The sequence below is a fragment of the Eptatretus burgeri genome, chromosome 4 (genome assembly GCF_056783735.1).
Source record: "Eptatretus burgeri isolate ZD-2024b chromosome 4, Ebu_testis_v1, whole genome shotgun sequence".
Taxonomy (NCBI): domain Eukaryota; kingdom Metazoa; phylum Chordata; class Myxini; order Myxiniformes; family Myxinidae; genus Eptatretus; species Eptatretus burgeri.
In genome coordinates, this window is record NC_140964.1 from 61,268,732 (window position 1) to 61,275,662 (window position 6,931).

At 41.8% G+C, this 6,931-nt stretch overlaps 1 protein-coding gene across 1 annotated transcript in view; it reads right to left on the reverse strand.

Moving 5' to 3' along the window:
* LOC147028179 (BMP-binding endothelial regulator protein-like) overlaps positions 1-6,549 on the reverse strand; it is a 124,408-nt gene extending 117,859 nt beyond the window's left edge. The window contains exon 1 of the mRNA XM_085878318.1: positions 6,469-6,549. The gene's annotated coding sequence lies outside the window, so the exon portion shown is untranslated. The remainder of the gene's footprint in view (positions 1-6,468) is intronic.
* Between the last annotated feature and the right edge of the window lie 382 nt (positions 6,550-6,931).

The window sequence follows — 6,931 nt, forward strand, 5'->3', positions numbered from 1 at the left end:
ACTGTTACAATCACGGCAGAAAAGAGTGCCAGAAAAGTGCAAAACGACAAGCCGTCGCGCCTTTGATTTAGCCCAGGGGGATGCCTGTCTGGGCATCAGTCCTGTTTCTCTCGCATACCATTGTGTGTGCACATCTGTTTACCATCTGACCAGTGTGTGCTTCCATTTTAACCTTCCACCATATTTCTCTTCAGCTTACTCTCTTTTTGTAGCTTCGGTTCCAGGATGTGGTGATGGTCATTTTATTGTTGGGAAGAAATGAAATGGTGAGGGAAATGTTTTCATATCTTCTGTCATCGTTGTTGTCCTTTCTTTCAAGGAGTGATTACTAAAAGTGGGAGAGCCTGCTAATAGCTTTACAAATCATAGACTTATGAGGGTGTTGAGAATGTTCATAGATTGAGTCTCACAAGAGTCCAAGAAACACTGATGCTTTTATATTTTTCATACTGTAAAGTGCTGTCACACCTTGACGATTTAGCCAGCAATTGCAACGTATAAAAATGTATGTAAAACGTTGGCGTACGCTGAAATTGTGATGTTTTTTTTTTTTTAGTTTTTGGCGTATTCATAACGAGTTGGTCGTATGCATAACATATTAGTAACGTACACAGAACGTTTCGTTGTCTTATTGATAACTTATACCAACGAATGATTAGCGTGTTGTTGGCGTTCACAACCTATGCCCAACGGTAGTCTAACTTAGGCATAGCGCGCTGCACGTATCGCCGACGATCGCGTGGCGTAGCCTGTTAAAAAGCTGCCGCTCGCCGATTCAAATCATAACCGCCTGAGAATTGGAAGTGTCAACATCGCAGTCACACCTTGACGATTTAGCCAGCTTAAGGCCCGGTCACACCTTGACGTTTTAGCCAACGTATGCCGATTTTTGAATTTTTTTTCTAAAACGCTGGCACACGTTGAATACGTTATGGGTAAGTTTTGATAACATTGAGAGCACGCTGAAAAACACTGCCATACGTCGTTGGACGTTGGCTTTAAACGTTGTACTTTTCGGTTGTCCTCAAATTTTTTCATGCTTGAAATTTCACGACGTATGCCGGCGTATGACTCACACGTTCCGCTACGCTGGCCACAAGTTGTATGCACGGTCTGCGATCGTTGACAGACGTCAACACATGCTACTTGTAAGTTAATCATAAGTTGAGACACGCCGAGGTAATGTTTAGCGTACCCGAAACTTATTTCTAACCTATGATTAACGTGTTATTGGCACGTTACGCGATCGTTGCCACACGTCGATAGACGTTACTTTTAAGTTACTCATAGGCTGAAAGACGTCGGTATAATGGATCGTCCTTGCGTCAGCGTCCACGGCCACGGCCAGGACACTTATTTGCAGCATTCTTCAAACTTTTCTTCGGCAAGACGAGGATGTTCACACTTCGATGTCTAGCTTGGCTATGATTCCAATTGTCCATCGGCAGCGTCTATTTAAAATAGTCGAGTTTGAGCGTTTTAACACGTTCAGAAGAAACGCTTCAAATTTCCAAACGCCAGCGTCAAAAAAAAACAAAAAAACAAAAAAACAAAGGCGAGTGACAGCAATTTAAATCGTTCATTGTAAACAATGAAACTAGCTGAGTGGTACCGTTTAAAAGTCATTGAGTGTAAAAAAAATCCAATTGTTGAGCGCAAGCGTCTACTTTCAATAGTGGAGATGCAGCCATTTAAATCGTTGAGTGGCAGCCTATGAACCTACCCGCGGACACGCGGACGCAAGGACGATCCATCATAACCCACACCCTCCCCCTCACACCCACCTACTACTGCCAACATGAACAAACTACTACTAATACTAATACTAATACTAATACTAATACTAATACTGATACTGATACTGTTACTGCTGACATGGACATCGACTCAAAAAGGACTCGAAAACACTGTTGGGTTCCCCTTTTATGAGCAGCATTTTTATATACCAATTCCCAAAACCGCTGGGAACACGTCTTTATATGGCAGTTGTAAGCTAGAAACACATTCATTTTTTTTTTTTGTCGACCGGAAGACGTCATTGGAATACGTCTACATACGTCGATGTGTGTTGGGACTACGTAAAGAATTGGTTCAAAGCACGTCAAACATAAGTTAGAAATAAGTCTCGCGTAAAAAAGACATTATCGCGACGTGTTTCGACTTATGAGTAGCTTATAAGTAGCCTTTGTGGACGTGTGTAAGCGTCCAGATATCGTGTGTAAAACTTATCCCCATCGCATGCGGAACGTGTGTCATATGCCGAGTACGTCGTAAAATTTTGAACATGTTTAAAATTTCTTGACGTACTCTACTTACTACGACGTATGATAGCGTACTTTAGCGTTCTACTCACGTATACCAAACTTACTCATACCGTATTTGACGTGCCCCAACGTTTTAGACACATTTTTCTTAGGTCGGCATACGCTGGCAAGATCGCCAAGGTGTGACCGCGATGTTGTCACTTCCATTTCTACGGCAGTTATGATTCGAATCGTTGTGCGTCAGCCTTTTAATAGGTTACGTCACAACATCGTCGGTGATGCGTGCAACGCGCTATGCCGAAGTTAGACTATCATTGGGCATACGTTGTGTAGGCCAACAACAGGTTCAGCATTCGTTGGTATAAGTTATCTATAACACAACGAAACGTTCTGTGTCCATTACTAATATGTTATGCATACGACCAACATGTTATGAATACGTCCGAATTTTTTTTTAAAAACATCAAAAGTTCAACGTAAGCCAGCGTTTTACATACATTTTAATACGTTGCAATCGCTGGCTAAAACGTCAAGGTGTGACCGGGCCTTTATGCCGACCTCTGAAAAATGTGTCTAAAACGCTGGCACAAGTCGAATTCGTAATGGGTAAGTTTCGTTTACGTGAAGAGCACGCTGAAAACGATGAAGTACGCTGTCATACGTCGTAGTACGTCTAGTACGTCGTGAAATTTCAAGCATGCTGAAAATTTTACAACGTACTCGCCATATGGCTCACACGTTCCGCTACGCTGGGAATAAGTTGCAGGCACGATATGCGATCATTGACACACGTCGACACAAGTTCCTTGTAAGTTACTCATAAGTCGAAACACGTCGAGGTAATGTTTAGTATACCCGAAACTTGTTTTCTCCGTCAAGGCACATTTTCTTTTTTCTCTCCTTGGCTCCGTGAAGGCACGTGATGAAATATCTGAGGTTGTTGTTGTTGTTGTTTTTTATTATTGTAATTTTTTTTTCGTCAATCACGAATTTTAAAATATATTTGGACATTTGCTTTGAAGTTTCGACGTCGACGTGACAATATCCTCAAACAGAAAATATTCACAGAGGAGGAACTAAGAATAAGACATGAGCAAACTGAAGAGGCAATCGGACGTGACGTAACGGCACGTGACGAAATATTGGAAGTTGTTGTTGTTGTTTTTTTAAAACGCTGCCAATACGCCATTATACGGTAGCTGTAAATTAGAAACACATTCAGTAAGTTCTGTGGTCGTCCGGAAGACGTCAATCAAATACATCTACATACGTCAATATGCGTTGGAGGTAGGTTACACATATGTTCAAAGCACGTTACTCATAGGTTAGAAATACGTTTTGGGTATGCTAAGCATTACCTCGACATGTTTCGACTTATGAGTAACTTACAAGTAACGTGTGTCGACGTGTGTCAACGATCGCATAACGTGCCTACAACTTATGGCCAGCGTAGCGGAATGTGTGAATCATACGCTGGCTTACGTCATAAAATTTCAAGCATGCTAAAATTTGAGGACAACCGCAAAGTACAACGATGAAAGCCAGCGTACTACGACGTATGGCAGTGCTTTTCAGCGTGCTCTTAATGTTATCAAAACTTACCCATAACGTATTCGACGTGTGCCAGTGTTTTAGACAAATTTTTCATAAGTCGGCATACGCTGGCTAAATCGTCAAGGTGTGACAGCGCCTGTACATACATCCAATTCATATATCTAATATATAAAGCTCTTTCTAACCACTGACTCACACTCGATTGCTCACTAAATCACTCAATTATTCGTTAACTCACTTACTCACTGATATAAATGGGTTGTCGTTTGCCGGAGTTCGGCAGAGGATTGCCACCTCAGTGTGCTAAGTGCGCTTGCTAAAATTGCGAAGTGCGAGAAAGGATTGCTAAAGAGAATGTGAAGTGTGCTTGCTACCTCTGCATGGACTGACCAGAAAGGTATCAATCTAATTCTGCAAAGACCTGAATGCCACACAGAAGCCATCCTAGTTTGGAGGCATAACATCAGTGTCCTGTCACATCTAGGGTCAGTGTGATCCTTTTGTTTAATTTACTATTCCTGAGTGCAAACCTCCTAAATGATGATCAGCAGGGCAGAGACAATGTGTTCATGTTGCAAACGACACTTGTTGCTTAGAGATTATGCAGCACATTCTGTGATGGGACTCAATATGTGTCCTGCTGTCTCGTCAAGGTAGGTGGTTCGATTTGTGTGTATATGTACGTAGTGACCTGCTTTGCAAGAGCGAGCATGTGCAAACCTTTTCCTGGCCCTACATCACGTGACTGTATCATAGCCAGTTCTGATTGGTTCAATGATGTAGACGGGTGGACAAATGGGTAGGGTCCTTTTCAGAGGGTTAATAGTGGAGATTTCTTGTTGAAGTTTGAGTCAGCGGGTTTCCTTTTTTTCTCTTAACTTCTCAACGGGATCCTCTTTGCAAATCCACGTATCGTTGAATTGTTTTCATAAAGGAAATAATGCAAGAACTTCATGCTCTTGGTTTTAGCATTCGGTTTTGATTTAACCAAGCTAACATTCCACCTCGTTATTGTTCTTGTTAACTCGGCCGAGCTGGTGAATTTTTCTCACCTTATTCACGTCGAGAATATTCGACAAGAACCGTGATTCTGATTTTTTTTTTTAATCGACAACTTTCGATCACCTGAAGTCACATTTGTATAACGAGTTCGTCATTGGGCATCGACACGATGCAGTGACTCGGCACATAGAAGGACCACTTTGGATATCCAACGGATCGGCCCCCATCTACCATATTTGTGGTGATCATCAGCTATCTGCACTTCCTAGCTGTGGTGAGTTGGAAGTTTTGTTTCTGAGTTGTTTTATCACAGCGTACAGACTACAACAATTTGCACAAACCAAATTTCCATATATATAGAGGTAACTGACTACAAATGGGCAGCTCATCAGACATATTTTATGGAGAATAAAAGCACGCTAAGCCAAGAAAATAAAACTCTTTCTTAAAATCCTGACGTTTTAAAAGAATATTATCTTCCATCCTCAAAGGTAATAATTAAACACCAGATGGGCAGCTTCAAATAAATCAGCTGTACTTATTACAAGCGACGGGAATGGCTACGCGTTATGATTGGGCTGTGAGCAGGACCAATCAGCATGAGTTTTTGGATAGATTTAATAAAGAGGGTGGGATTGGAGGAGGGATTTGCTTCCGGTTTGGGTGTTTGGGTCATCGGTTCAGTGCCATGTGTTTCATGAATGCCCCAGCCTTGGTTATCGGGCTTGACATGTGGGCGCTCAAATGCCTGTTTGTTACGTGTTTGATGCCAACATCCACAAAAACGGCTTTACTACTCAGGCTTTTCCAAAAGGATTGGCAAGAAAGTACGCAGCACATGGATTGGTGTAGCATGGACACACCATCCGTAATGTTATTTCAAAACAAAGGGACACAATACCAACTGGTGATAAATCTGGAGTTGTCTACCACTCATCATGCAGAGACTGTGACCAATTCTACGTTGCTGAAACTGGAAGAAATTTGTCACAAAGGTTATATGAACAAAATAGAGCCATCAGGCTTGGAAAGGTGACACAGCACATCATTGCCTGAAATCTGGAACCAAATTTGATTTTAATGGCACCGGTATCTGAGACACTATGTTCAAAAAACGACACGGATTGATACTGGAAGCATGGCATGTAGGATACAAATGGCGAAAACCCAATGATGCAAGCAACTGGATAAAGTGAGCAAGAAAGTGCTCGGTCCACACACACACACACACACACACACACACACACACACACACACACACACACACACACACACACACACACACACACACACACACACACACACACACACACACACACGTGCTTGGCCGATATCGGCCTTTTTTTTCTGGAATCAGCAGGTTGGAGTTAGTATGATTACCAACTACAGTTCTTACTGTACACAACCCACAGCGAATGTGCAAAAGGCCTTATTTCACATTCATACGTCATTTTGTAAGTCCTGTATTGTACCTCAATACAATTCAATCGTCAGATTTATAAAGGACTAGTTTAAAAGCCCGTCACAAATGATGGGTTGGAATTATTTTATTCGAAATATTCAAGGAGACTGGAAGATATGCACGACATCTACAAATGTGATTGGAAGATATACACGACATGTACAAATGTGATCCTATTTTCTTTACCTTCTGGGGCTTCTCATTTTGACGGCAGAGCCTTGTGAGCATGCTGAAGTCTGAAGTCTCGGCCGAGCATCAGGTGTGTTTATATCTGGTCGCACAAACACATTTAACCTACCGTTGCTCACGAGAAATGTCATTCAAATTAGCTTTTAAACATAATCTTCAGCATTTAAATAAAAGAGTGGCAATTTCGAAATGGTTAAACCATAATTGTTGTTTCCTGGATGCAAGTCAGACTGACAAAAATATAGGACAGACGCAAAATATCCATGAATGAATGAGAGGTGTCGAGTTCTTACCATTTCCTGTTAATACAAGTGAGCGGTGGCAATAGATAACACACACACACACACACACTTTCCCAACACCTAATGGGAACTCCAACAATCACACAACCCACACCTCATCACATCCAACGCAAACATTAAACCAGCCATGTTCATGCCCTGGAAACACAAAAACACCA